The following is a 14,987-nucleotide window of genomic DNA, read 5'->3' as shown; positions in this document are numbered from 1 at the left end:
AATCCATTTCAATGCCAACAGCAAGTCATTGTTTTTAACTTTTTTAATATGATTTTTTGGGGAATTTCTGTTTTATTGGATAGTAGAGATCTACTGGAACCTAACACCAGGGAGAGAGAGATCGAGGGAGGAGATGATATGCAGCAAAAGGCCCAGCCGGATGGTTGCTGCTCCGTGTGGAGCGTGTTCTAGTAAAGCACTTTGGTACCCAGTTATTTATGGTATTGAGTTTGAATTTAGCCTTTGGAAGGTCATTTCCAACAGTGCAAAGACTGAAAAAACATTTATTTTTCTCAACATTCCTGTAATAATTTGTTTTTTTATTGTTGATATTGTTTTGTTCTTTATTTTTGTTGTGAGAATCACTTTGCAATTGTGTAAGTGCTATATACATAATTATACTAATATTATTGTTGTTACCATCATTAAAAATGTTTTCTTTGTTTTCTTTATTTATCGCTGCAGAAAGGATCATGCCAGCCCACATCAAACACCTGATCAAGAACTTGTGAATCTTCAGGCAGAAAAGATGAAAACACCTGTTCAAAGTTCCAGTTTCCTGTACATGGAACCATGCCTGTCCTCTGTTCCACATGTCTTCAGTCAGTCCTGAGGCCTGTACTACGAAGCTGGATGTTCTCTTAGCGGCTAACTTCAGGGAAAACTCCGGCTTTCCGGTCCTACGAAGCTGGTTCTCTTTTTATCGGGCTAGATCTCCATGGTAACTGATGCTGAGCAGCTAACCTGCCCTGGACCAGGTTAGGTTGCAGGCTAAGAGCTCAACTCAGTGAAAGCACCGCCTGCTGACCAATCAGAGCTCAGTGTGCGGAGTTTAAAGCGATCAAGTCATATTACAGGAGAAAGGAAATACAGAAAAGCTGCCGTTGTAGGAAAGACGGCCGGCAAAAATCACAGACTGTGTGAACGTGAAAATTAATAGAATATCACCTCCATCTTCAGAGCAATCTGACTATTATAACATTAGCGTTAAGAAAGCTTACTTAAATATCTGCCACAACATCAGTACCCGGATCAGAGTAACAGTACAGTCCGCGGCATATCACTTCATAATTAGGGATGCACGATATTGTTTTTTTTAAACCGATAACTTCCTGCTTCTCAAGACCGATACCGATAACCGATAATACAATTATTACGCCACTAATTATTTTAACGCATGTGTATTTTTTTTCCTCGGCCGCCCCGTAGTTTCAGAGCGCATCGAGTTTAAAATACCGTCTACAAGCTGATGCTGACAGCCCCGCTCCTGCCGCCCGCTTGTGGCAGACCACACTTCCACGCTCACCGGCAGGCACCGACTGGCCATCGGGAGGACCGGGAGGGTGTGTGTATGTGTGGTCCGAGCGAGCGAGAGAGAGACCTTTACGTGCATTGTTGTTGTTAGCATCTGGTGCTAGCTAGCTGCGTTAACGGATATAAGGAGCTGTTTCAATGAAAACAGAGGAGCGACATTTCGCCACAACTGCGCCGAGCACTTGACTTTATGCCGGTTCGAGCATATGCCTTGAGTTGCACATAGCTCCAACGCGCGTGCGCAGACACACACTCTTTGTATTGTATTATTGTCTTCGTACGCTTTTAACACCATCGTAGCGATGGCGATGTTTCAGGTGACTGATCAGGTTCGAAGTATTAGGGAGCGCTGGATTTGTGAAGAACTCCCCTCTTCCTAAACCACTAATACCACAGTACTGGCAAAACTGGAGGAGCCGAGTGAAAAACAAGCGCCCCTCATCCCAATCCACCCACACCGCAGGATTTTTTTCTTTTTTTTTACCCAAAAAATATATTGTATATTATCGGGGCTATTAATACTGGTATCGGGTTTATCGGGATGACGTCATAATTCCTAATATCGGGCCGATAATTATCGTGCATCCCTAATCATAATGTATCACATATCTCCTGATCTGAGTCAGCTGAGCCGTATCTGGCCGTGCAACACTCACAGCGTCACAGACTGTATGCAGAAGTATTATTTTAAGCAACACATTAAGTTGAGGAAACACTCGAGTCAAATGTAATGAAAGTCAGATCGTGTGTTAGACGGGCCGTGATATAATGAACCTGTTGATGGACGCATTCAAACACTTGTTCTGTTCCAGCTGTATTCACCTTGCAGGTGCAGCTCTGTGGCTTTTATCCTGGATAAAGTGTTTAAGTCATGGATGTTTAAAGTTTAACTTCTTCATATTTGACTAATATTATAGTTCACTTTTCATTCAGGAAGTATGACGCTGCGCTGTCAGTGCGCTTCTCCATGTTTGTGATTGGTCGAATGCTCCAGATACCACCCCTTTCATGTGAACGCGCACCTAACTAGATAGGACACGGCTGGCTTGAGCGATCCACTTGATAACCCGCGTCGTAGGACCGTTTAGCGAGAGCGCGTGTGTTTTGGATTAGGCCAACCGGCTAACTCAAACATATCCAGGTTAGGTTGAACCGGCTTCGTACTACAGGCCTCTGTACCCTATGACTCGGACACTAGTTCTACCAAGGCTTATTAGAGGTAAGAGTGAGAGGAGAGGAGTGGAGTTATCTTTGTATTTAGGCTGCAAGTCGACAAAGGTGATCAGATGCTAATAATGATCCGATTCATTTGATATTGATTGTCTGCCAATACCGAATCCTGATCCGATTCTTCTATTTCCCAGATAATACAGCTGCACCGTGTACACTCGCTCTATTTGTTTTTGCCATTGTAATTCACCATAAGCAATTGTTGACTGTAACGTCTAGACTCTATGCCAACCAACTGTAATTTGTAATGTATTATACTTTAACGGTTCTGGCAACCACAGCAGCCCAAATGTTAACGTAAATGTCAAGTTTTCTTTTTACAGTGTACTTATATCTGTACATTTCTTTTCAGTTTGCTTCAAGAAGTGGCTTCAACAGACAGAAGTACAGGCCAGATTGGGAAAGCCTGGATGCTACACAACGGGAAACATTATAGACATGAACAAGAAAAAACAACAAACACTTTCTTTGTTGCCTTGTTCTTATCATACATAGTGTTACGGTTTTTGTTACCATTTAAATATTGAATTCTATGTATTACTTTTATTTTAAATCAAATGCACCGGTTTTAGATAATATATTTATTTTGATGTGTAGGTTGGTTGTTATTTGTATAATTATCGTATTGTTACTGTGTATTTTATTATATTAACTAGCTATTTATTAAATTAAAATACTATTATGAACACTATACAATGTCTTTATTTTGGTAGATACCAGAATACATGACACAATGAATCTTTGTAATATATTTATGTTCTCTTGTTTAAATAATCATACCAGTATTTAATGTATGCTGGTCACCTGGAATCCTGGTAAGCTCCCCAGCAGGGTATATTTAATACTATTATTAAACATAAGCTGGTGATAGATGGATAAACCAGCCCTCCTGGCCAGCTGAAGTGTCCAAAACCCCTCTCCAGCCAACCATTCCAGCCTAATATATACTGGCTGGTCAATTTACAACAGCCTGACCAGCTACATGTATCTAAACTGGTTTTTTCAACAGAGTCATTATTATTTATTTACTATTTTATGAGAATCTCTATGCATTTTAGTCAAATGTATATACCAGTCTCTGTTATGTTGCCTGAGCCAAGTTTGCCTGCTACATTACGATGTATTATTATTGATTTACTATGTATTGAGAATCTCTATGAATTAAAGTCAAATGTATACCAGTCTGTGTTCTGTTGCCGCATCGGATCTCCGCCAAATGAGTCTTGACTGTCACTCGATTCTGTCTCCACAGTCCGACATCAGCCATAGAGGTAGTGTATTATTCAACAGGTGTTCTACTCGTGACGTGCGTGACGTCACTAACCGGCGAAAGCTGTTTTGTTCGGAGTGGTCGTGTAACATCGGAAGTGAGCATGGAAAGTTGTAATAAACCACGATTTATAAATACAGCGGGCATATTGTCATGAATGACATGATTTCCCATTAATAATAGTATATATATTATCGTAATAAGAACAGTATTGTCCTTCATTTCGTAAGCTCTTTAACGGTTCTCGATTCCGATTCTTTGAGGGGCAGGGTAAAAAAATGATACATGCTTCTTCCACCAAAAAAATTACATTTATTCGAGAAACTTTTACACAGGTTAGTTTAAAGTAATATTCACATTAATCAGTCTGTTTATATTCACTGCTATGTAACTTTAACCTGAGAACCACTGAAGCTACAACAGTGCAACAGTCCAACTTTTAAAAACAGTTCTTGTTGAGAAAAACAAGCATATCTGCCTTCTCAGGCATACCGGGAAGAAATGTTTGAACATTTTGAAGTAAAATGCTTCAATCTGGTGCACACGCAGAATTACTAGAGACTAGATCTAGGGGGTACAACTCTAAACACCCATATGAAAAAGATCGGTTTACATTTTAATAATTAAATAACAAATAGCCTACATGTAACGCATTTTATTTGTGTTGTTCATTCATATCTTATTTTACTATTTTATTTATGCATATGTTTTTATCTCTCCAGTTTAAAACGATGTGTCTGGTTTACTGTCCTATAGTATACATTGGAATGATTTCAAACCTGTTTTATCCCAATAATTATAAAGGAGAGCCTTGGAAATATGTGTTTACATAAATTGTGATCAAAACGTTTGAGACCCACTGAGATAACTTAGACTAAAGTGAACTATTTAAACCCTCAAGAGTCCTTTACCTCACTGAGCTGTAGTTATCAGCCTCTCAGTATGACTGGAGAGGACTCTCCCTCCACATCATTGTAGAAACATCTTCTTCTTATATCCGTCAGAGCAGCTAGCACCAGATGCTAATAACAACAGCGCCCTCCCTTTCTCCCTAGCTCCCTCGCACTTTGGCTGTGAGCTGCGGTTGCCAGATAAGCCAACATCCCCCATTTTAATCACTTGCAGCGCCCATCGTACAGGGCAAATGAAACGTGTAGCCGGGGTGAAAAGGGTGTTACATTTACTTAATTATGAATGTTGTTACATCAAGGCTGAAAATTAGGATGAGCACCAACGGTCAAAACATTTTTTTTTCTCCCAGAGCTGGCAGCGCAGCGCCTCCACAGATCTGGCGCCCTAGGCGAACATCTATAACGCCAGTGCAACGGGCCGGCCCTGGTCTCAGGTTACACTGTAGGAAATGTCCCGCCCCGCTGCAGTCATGCAGTAGGCTACGGAGAGCGGCGAGAAACATTTCCTCAGGAATCGAAAAGCGGAACCGAAATTCACATTTGTAAATGATGCCGTTGGAATCGAAATGTTGGAACCGGTTCCGAACCGGAACCGGTTCTCGGTACCCAACCCTAGTCTGGACCGACCTCACATGGAGGGGCAGAGTGTTCCAGAGCCTAGGGCCAGTAATGGAAGATACACGTTTAGTATATCAGCCCTAGTTAGGACCAGATATTGCTTGGCACGGTGTTTTATATATATGAAGTTAACTTAACCCGAGCAGGATTAATCTTCACCTCCCACCAATATGGGTGATTTTCCATCTCTGGGATAATATTTCCTTTTCGTTATGTTCCCATTTCGCCGTCTTATATGGTGAATCCTTTCAGTGAATACCTGAGAAGTGTTATAATTGATATGGCCTCTTACTGAACTCTGAGAAATGAAGAAGGGGTAAACAAACTTTTTATTTTTAGCTGGCTGAAGAACTGAATTTCATTTTCAAGTGTTCTTAATACCAAAGCTTATTAAACGGGGGTTTCAGAGTCATGAGGATTTCTGAGTCCTGTAAAGCCATTCTTCAGCTGCCTCTGTTCTTTCCAAAACCAACTGAACTGGCACTGCCGGGTGCTGAGCCTCTTTAAAAGCTAAAGAAAATCCCACTGTTGGAACGGAAATTCTTGTATTTGTGAGGTCCCTTACAATTAAAACCCAAAATAGGTACCACAGACCAGATAGGCAAGCATTGTTCTCAGCGAACTGAATAAAAAAGAAAAAACGATAACTACTACATACTGTTGATTATAACAGCCAACAAGGGGTCTAAAAAGCACAGTCTCATAGTGCAGACTTCTTTTAAGCGAGGGTGGTCTTTTTACTTTAAAACATGACACACTTGGGCTGTAGCAGACAGAAGAGGACAATGACACTCGGAGATTAAGGAACTCAATGTTCCCAAACCAGTGTGTCGTCTGCAGTGAACACTGACCTTAAAAAGGCCTCTGTAGTGAGGATTTGGTCAGTCATGGAACAGTCTAGAATAGCTCCGTCTGTGTTTCCTTCTGTCTGTCTGTGTGTCTTAATCCCCGATATCATGCTTGACGACCTCCCGCTCAACAATGAGGCCCATTGTTAGAAGGGAAACTGAGAAAGTTGAGGCGGTGCACGAAGAGTGAGAAAGAGTAAGTAAGTGAGAAAGAGAAAAAGTAAAGTCTGAAGAGCGAAAAGCCCATGGGGAATTTGAGAATACGGAGAAAGGTTTATAAGGGAAGACATAAATCCGCACTGTCTGAAAAAAGTGTCAATAAACCTCATTCATTTCCGTTAGATTACTCTGTACCAGGTAAAGGGTTCTTCTACTGTTTACATAGCAATCGTCAAAGCTAAATAAACTGTCACATGACATCTCGAGTTGTCAAATGTTTGCTCATAGCTTTATAAACGCTATGCTGTGTTTTGGCATTTTGGCAAGCTTTTCAATCTCCTGGATGAACTACTCAAAAATGTTTATCGTCTCACCGGAAATAAAGCAATACACCTACACTCACTTTTTTCTAAACACAGTGCTGATATTGGCCTGAACACTCAGTAGGACTACATTCCCAATCCATAAAGTGTCAAACTTTTGATTCTCTACCCCTAACAAAGACACCACAGGTTAGTGCAAGCTTTCCAATAGTCTTAGGTTAAATGCTTTGTTTAATGCTGTACCAGTCTATGACAAAAATAAATATATATATGATATTTGAGCTTCTAAGAGGTCGAAGGACACAGAAAAGACCTTGACGAAAGAAAGCAGATTGTCTGGTACGGAAGGGTACCCGTTTGGAAACCTGAGTCTTGATTCTTGATGTTGATTCGCACTACGTTTTCAATAATGGCTCAACCACAGTAGTTGCGTCAGTCAATTTAAATAAGCCTACTGTATATCAGATTTCAGTTTGCTTCTAAAAGCGGCACCTGCACATACCCAGAGCACTCTGTAGGGTGGCAGCAGTTAGGGCAAATGTGCTTTAACTGTGCTGATTCAATACCTACAATACACTTTGAACCTGTGAGGTATACTTAAAATTAAACACACAGCAACAAAACAAGCCGATTTAGAGAAGATATCCAAACCCCTCTCCCAAACTGGTGCGAGAATGTCAACAAGAACATACCCTGGCGTCCTCGATAATTTAATTTAACTGAGTGATCCCGTTACTAATTCACTTAATATTTAGTAATAAAACATCGCAGAAGTAAGCAATACCTTCTTCTGCATGAACAAACAAAAGAGTACACTCATATATCATGAAGGCAGCTTTATGAGAATGAAGTCGAAGAGTCATGAGAATACAAACCCTGCTGTGATTCATCTGAGATCTGCCAAATAGCCTCAGTGCCATCACAACAAAGTTCACAACCAAAAAACAGAAGATTAAATATTCAAAAGAGGTAATAAATAAATCATCACATTTCCTACGAGTTGCGTCATGTTATAAAATCCTAAAAAGAAAAAGATCAAAGCGGTTAAACTCTGCCTAGTTTACCATCAGTGGGCGGACTGTCCTGGTCAACTTGAATCAGAGGAGTTTAAAGTCAAAGTGAGGAAGGTCGGACAGCAGGAGTTATCTTCAGAAGTCAACATCACATTCCTGCTTCAAAGAGGACGATCCCCAAAGGGTAAGAAATATATCGGTAAAGGGATGATTAAAAGTGTATAACAGTTCACAAACGAGAACCTCACAAACAAACACATCTACAGAGAAGTGAGTCAAGTGTGTTTACTTAACTCGTTGAACAAGCAGAACAACAGCTCTGAGCAACAAACATAAACTCACTGACCTTTGGCCGAAAGTCCACTGCAGATCGAATGTATTTCTGTATTTGTCTACTGTGTTGGGTTATTAGGAGCACTAACCACACATACAACCTGTGACTCTACTAAATGACTTCCTTGTTCTCTCTGGTATGACTGGTCAAATCCAAACAATGACACACCTTTAAAAACACACCGTGTGTAAAAGTGGGAGTGTGACGAGTATGTGAATGAGCAAAGAGACAAACAGACACAATCAGATCCCAAATAAGAAGAAATCTGTACTGCCTACATGCATCTGCAGATATGAGGCATGGACTTAACTCAACAACCACTCATCTTTAAAGCAGCCAATAACTATAATGAAGGTTGTCGTACAATGAGGGCAATATGGTAAACATATTTAATTGAAATGTGAAACCACAACATAGTGACATTTACCTTGACACTTTCCCATTCACTCAAACGTAGGCGACAACACGTCATAAAGTGTCACCGGATGGGAAGATAGTTAATCTTCAGGTAACATTAGTTGGTTAGCCATTCCGGATGTTAAACTGCTAAACTGCAAGGAGCTGAGTTACAGGAAGTCTATTAATAACACGTTTAATATGAAACTAGTGTTTGTCACAGTGTGAGCAGCGAATCAACAGCTCTCTGTGGACTAAGAGCTTATAGACAGGCGCTCAAAGAAGGAAATGTTTGCAAATGAGAGACTGCGGTGTAAAGCGAGTAAATACAAAGAGGAAACTGACCTTCAATTAAAACCCACAAACACACCTAACACGCCCTAAAGTCGACCTAAAACCTGCTGGTGCACATTTTTCATCTGTAACGGCCTGTCCACACAGCGGCGTGCGTTTGAATTGGGTGACGTCACTTTTCGCCGAACTGCATTGCGGGAAGCGACGCGGAGCTTTGCTGGCGTGGCTCGCTGCAAAAGTTGAGCAATGTTCAACGTTTGACGCCTCGGCAGAAGCGTCAGCCAATCGAATCCTATGCCAGTATAAGCTCTAGCCAATCAAACCACTGCTTGTGTGTCAGGGGCGGGAGATTCATGTGATTGGTTGTTGGTCGAGTTTCAGACACGCCCGCCGGCAAGCTTCAACGCACGCCGCTGTGTGGACGGGCCGTAAGACATTAGCACTGAGCTTGGAGCAGTAAGATAAATAGACAGATTACATTTAAATAGTCTAAGACAGTGGCCAATAATATCAACATAATTGTTTACATTGATATCCTAACATTTGGCATTAACTTTCTTTTACAACTCACTATTAACTTACTTATCCTTTCTCAAATGTTTCTCTTTGACTGACTAATGGTTCTTACTCCTGTCTTTTGATGTTCATGCTGCATAATGCAGATTCTCCTGGTAGAATATGCAGGTCAGCGTACAGACGACAGCCATAGTCATGCATTAAAGCTCTTGCTTGGCCACCTTCTGACACATGCATTTTTTTTTTGGCTTAAAGGTCGTGGGGAGTGCTTCATCCGAGCAATTCCTCTAAAAAGCGGTGGAAATGAAGTTGGAAAAAGGGCGAAGCAATGTTGACACTTCAATATAAATAGCAATTACCCTAATTCAATAAAGATCTTAGGAAACCATTGACATACAGCTACAAACTCAGTTACTACAACTGCCTTTTACTTTATTATTTCAGATAAATAATTCAGTAATATTAAAAGCACACTTAGCATTAAGTCAGCCATTTCGTAATGTAGGGTCAATAATTGGACAATGAAATGAAGCTACTGATAATTACGCAATAAATTATTGATTTGAATGCACACATTTATTTTACATTTGATACCTCTGAGGCTTTGTAGGATGTAGTGGGTCATTATTAGGCGCTTTCACACCGGAGTACTTTTCGCTTTTAGTTCCGATAGTTCCTGGGATTTTGCGTTCACACCAAAAAGAGAACTTAGTTCATGAGAACTTTTTCCCCCATTTTCAGTCCCTGCTAGAGAGCAGGTACTTTCCTGGGGGGAAAAAAGTTCCAATTTCTGATTGGCTGCTCGAAATGCAAACCACGCCCGGTAAAACTCAGAAAGGTTTGTTTTGTCAGCGGCTTCATTTGTGTAATCTTCCCTCAGGGACATATTACGGTGTGAACGCGATCTGCTCTTTAGTTCCATGGGGGTACTAAGTGCTGGGAACTAAGTGCTGGGAACTAAGTATGGCAAAGTACTTGGTGTGAAAGCGGCTATTGCTTACACATTTAAAACCTCGGTTGTATCTTAAAAGGCAGATAACAGCAACAGCATGTCAAGACAGGCTGGGGGGCGTGAATGCAGATGGATGAAGGGGGAAATGAGAAAAGGAAAGGCAGAGTTACGGAGAATAAAAGAGCATCAGAACGATAATGGCAGAGGAAGATTAGATGATAGGAAGCAGTGGGGAGGAAGGAGGTGGCAGGAGAACAGGAGTATATGAGGTGAAGAGAGGGGGAATAGAATATGGAGGTAGTAAAGCCGGTGTTTGCCCTTGAATCAGCAGCAGCAGCAGCTCACTGCCACAGCCTCGCTCAGTGCTGTCAGTGATAAATTAATAAGCACATGTCTTCGGGGCTTTTTTCAGGCCTTGTTATCTTCTATTCCGACCAAACTATCAGGATCTTCCCATTATCCACTTTCAAAGATAAAGGGACCGTCAAAAAATAAAATAATGATCCTTTTTAAAAGACTTATTTTTTATTTTATACTGTGATATGGTAAATGGACCGCACCTTTAAAGCTCTATTCGGAATGTTCTTTGAAGTCTGAGTATCTGATCAATATGCCTGAGGGAAGGAACAGAGCTGAAGCTCGTTTTATGTATAATTCAGCCGACCATATTTTATGTACCATTGAAATAATAGGATTTCCAGGAAAAATAATCGTCCATCATTTAAATAATGAATAATTGATTATTTATGCATACAAACTGTCAAACAGTCTATCTTTCTTCGTTGAAATCTTCCATCTTTAGGCAAGTCAGGCAGCAAACTAAAGAACTAAATGTACTGAATGTTCGATTGGCCATTTTGTTTATGTTTGTTGCACATTAACGTCTATTTCTGAAGTTTCTGTAATCATTTAAGAAAAATATGCCTGCCCTTTAATAGGTAACCTCACACTTCCTGCATAATGTGTAGTTTCATCCCATGCAACCACCACTTCTGCAGCTTGTGGTTAATTGGCACTGTGCACTTCCACTGCCAGGGTTCAGAGCCGTGTTTAATAGCATCGGCTTGAGGAGGAGGCCGTTTCTCTGAACTGGTGATCCAATAGTCTCTCCCTGCCTCAGTGCACTGGGTTATCATGGTTTCACGTCACTCTCCACCTCCTTTCACAGAAGTGCTGTCATTCCATACAAGTGCTCCAAAGGGCAGACGGTAAAATAAGATCCATTCTTTGCCGGTCCGAAGGACTGAGACACTGCATACAAAAAGTTTGACCGCCTACAGTGGAAACAAGTGCGCCTCTATGTTGGCAAATGTGCGTGGAGTGTTTTGTTTCGGACATTTGCATGAAGTTTGATTGGTTGCCATCTGGGTGAACCGGCACATAGTTAGTAGAAAACAAGAACCTGAGTCAAAAGAAAAGCTTAAGATAATGTCTATTGCAACCAGAAAACTTGTTTTAAAATGTCTGTTTCTGTTATTTGCAATTGAGCTCTGTGTTTGGTCTTTAAAGTCATCTTCTTTGTGTGAACTTCATAAGCAATGTTGATGTGCAACATAATAAAACGATGCGTTATTATTTCTGTTGGCTCTTCAGAGGTCACGCGCAACTACAAAACATCGTCCCTAGCATTGCAAGCTTACCGGCTTCACTAATAAACCTTTTTTATTGGTTTTACCACAATATAATGTTGTGTTGAGTTTCAGACAACTTAAAACTAAAGGAAAAAGATTAAGAAAGGCTAATAAATACGATAAATAAGGGCATAAAGTAATTAAGCGTCGTTTCATCCTTTTGTTGCACCAGAGTTGTTGTTGACACTCGGGCCGTGATTACACTGAATATGTTTGCATGAATTATCTGTGCATAAATTAGCGATTGTTTTACAGCCAAAGCCTCTGCATCCTTTATTTCATCTATCTTATTTTAAATTATTCTGAAATAGTACATTTAATTTAACGCCCAATTTAATATATTAATTACAAAAGCTCTAATCTTTTCTGGACCCACAAAAGGCTTTGCAATGTTTCTGTCAGTAAAACATCTCGCAAATAAATCATTTCACAATTACCTATGAATTTATTTTAATTTATAAGTAAAAATGTAAAATGAGGGTCAGCTGAGGATCTAGGATCATGATACTCTGAGGTTTAAAAATTACAGTAAATCTTTATTTCTCCCTCGCCATAAAATGTGCAGTGTTTAAATGTGATTTACAACACAGAACGGCCCGAGCAGAGCTTGCCGGCCTGATCTGAGAAATGACATTGAGCTTTATTGATTTAGTATTGATCTGTATCACCTACGTCTCTTGCTCTGTCTCACACTGATGGAAATGTCCAGACTACTGCTCACTAAAACACCAAACAGTATGCTTCTGCTGCATTAAGTAAAGTATCCCTCTCCATCTGTTGTCTCTATGTTCTGACGGTGCAGTGGAAACCGAGACGGTACAATAAGGAAGTAAGACGACAGAGATTGAATGAGGAAATCCCGAAGCCTCTGGTTGAACATTGTTAAATCAACTGTCTTTGCTCTATTAGACGAGGATTGAATGAGGCTCAATTGACACGGAACAAAAAGCTTACACAGGATAGTACTAGTCTTGTCATTTCCATCTGTGTCTGTGTTAAAACAATAAATCAAAAACACCAGCTGTAAGCACGCTGCCAAATGAGACAGAAGCGCATCATAACAGTGACAAAGCAGACTGACAGACAGAGGATTGTCTCAGCATACCAGAAATTAGAGGGTATTCTAGTTTTTACAGATGTTTTTTTTCTTCAAATATGATTAAAGCCTGTAGGTCATAGGGATTTGTGAGGCCTAAGTATCTGGGCTGTGCTGGGTTCATTCAGAAACACTATTCTTAAATGATGTGGAGCTGTAGTCTCTGCGGTTTTGCCGTGTCACGTGACTTGAGCCGTCCATTAAGTTATAGATACTATCTCTTTACGTATTAGTGATGGGAATTCCAGCTCTTCTCACTAAGAAGAGCCGGCTCTTTCGGCTCCTAAACGGCTCTTCATGTTACCACAGTTTACCACGGAGTCTCAGTTTCGCCGCTGCGAGGCTCTGGCGCGCGCAGTTCACGCATGTGCTCGACTAGCACCCCCCGTCAAGGCTCGCCGGCAGTACACTTTCCGTCACAGGAACACGCTTTGCTGGCGGTGAAAATAATCCCACCAGACTCCTTTGCCCCTCCAACAGAGGGATGCCCTTGTCCTTTTTCTCATTTCAAGCGATAAAAACTCGATCTTCTCGAATTATTTATTTTTTTGGACGTCAAATGACGGCAAGACGCCCCCCTGGCGGAAACGCTGATGACGCCACATGGTTTGTCTCGTTAACATCCCGCAATATAGTCGTTCCTGTATTCCTCTGTGTACTATGACACGGCTAAAGGAGCAGTGTTTAAAGCACCAAATTATTGTTTTGGGGATTGGGTTGCTCTCAAGTAATGACAGGAAACATTGACTTTGAGGGGGCAGTCCTGGGTCTGAGATACATACATGGCTCCAGAGCAGTGTGAGCAGCTTTCTTTAAATCACTCGATGCTGCCAGCAAACAGACTTTATAACTCTTCTCTTCAGCTCAAGCCAACAAGCGCTATACTGACAAATCCAAGCTCCGCTCTGAGGACAAGGTCGAAATAATCCATCAGCTCATGCATTTGCAGAGCATTAGTCTTAGTAACAAGGTGAGAACAGATCACTAAGTACATGGACCGTGATCTGAGACTGGCAGGGTAGATTGTTTCTACAGATTTCAGCTCCTTTTTCTTGAGGTTAGAAATCATTAAACTAGAAGATCAAACTAGATTAATGAGATTTCTGTTTTGTCGTCCTCTCTCTTCTTTATTGAACAAGAACCTTTAAATGTAGTCATTAACTTTAGCTCATCTGTCAGTGAGAGTATTGGCAAGTGCATTAACCAATGGACAGGATATAAGCCAAGGACAACTTGGTTGGATAAAACATTACTAATACAACTAGTTATTAAATGAAAAACAGTGTTTTATTTTTATTTTTGTGGTCACTGTAGGTAGTTTTGTTGGATTTTTGTATTTGTAACTTATACAAACATTTAAGGATATTTTAAACTTAAAGGTTGGGTAGGTAAGAATGGAGAAACCAGTTCGAGTGCGCTCGAAAGTACGCAACAGAAAAAAATCTGCCCGTTCCTTCAGACTTCCTTACCACTAGTTTCCACCGGGTCCGTCTGCGGCGCGTTACGGCTGCACCGCGGTTTTGGTCCGGCCTCCTCCGGCGTCATACCCTACCGGGCACGTTTCACGAGTTTCAGAAGCATTAAGGAAGCGGAGCGTCGTGCATGCCGGCTCGCAGTTCTTGTTGATTTGGGCATATTTCCTGGACATTTGTACTTCTACAAGAAAGTAAGTAGGCTACGTAGTTAAATGTTTTATTTTTGTGTCTGTTTAAATCGTGTTTATTGTTGTTATTTCCTATTTTGTTGTGTTGTAGACTACAGACATAATTAATAATAATTGTAATAGTCCAGTTAAAAACAGCATGAATCAAAGATGGGTTGCTGTATTTTAGTGGTAAAAAAATGCATTCATCATCATAATTATTCTATATAATTTACACACAGTGCCTGTAAAAACTGAAGGAGAACGCTGGCCTTTATTCTCCTACTGGAAAGACTACAGAGGAGGGATGGGGGGAGGAGAAGGAACCGGTTTTGACCGTTACGGGCCGCAGACGGACCCAGTGGAAACTAGGGGTTACAGAGCCCCTCCTCCAACACACACGAACGTGCACATGACCAATGAGGGCACGAGATAAGTTT

The 14,987-nt window shown here is 40.9% G+C and overlaps 1 protein-coding gene across 5 annotated transcripts in view; it reads right to left on the bottom strand.

The window, feature by feature from the left end:
• Window positions 1–14,987, bottom strand: part of fam13b (family with sequence similarity 13 member B) — a 98,247-nt gene that overhangs the window by 76,724 nt on the left and 6,536 nt on the right. The window contains exon 1 of one of the 5 annotated variants that reach the window (XM_034092882.2): window positions 8,033–8,132. The exons of 3 other annotated variants lie outside the window; for them this stretch is intronic. The gene's annotated coding sequence lies outside the window, so the exon portion shown is untranslated. Of the gene's footprint in view, window positions 1–8,032; window positions 8,133–14,987 lie in introns of those variants that run through there. One more of the 5 variants, XM_034092883.2, reaches the window with a different exon arrangement.

The sequence above is a fragment of the Pseudochaenichthys georgianus genome, chromosome 10 (assembly GCF_902827115.2).
Source record: "Pseudochaenichthys georgianus chromosome 10, fPseGeo1.2, whole genome shotgun sequence".
Classification (NCBI taxonomy): domain Eukaryota; kingdom Metazoa; phylum Chordata; class Actinopteri; order Perciformes; family Channichthyidae; genus Pseudochaenichthys; species Pseudochaenichthys georgianus.
Note: the sequence above shows the minus strand (reverse complement) of the source record. Positions and strands in the feature narration are given on the sequence as shown.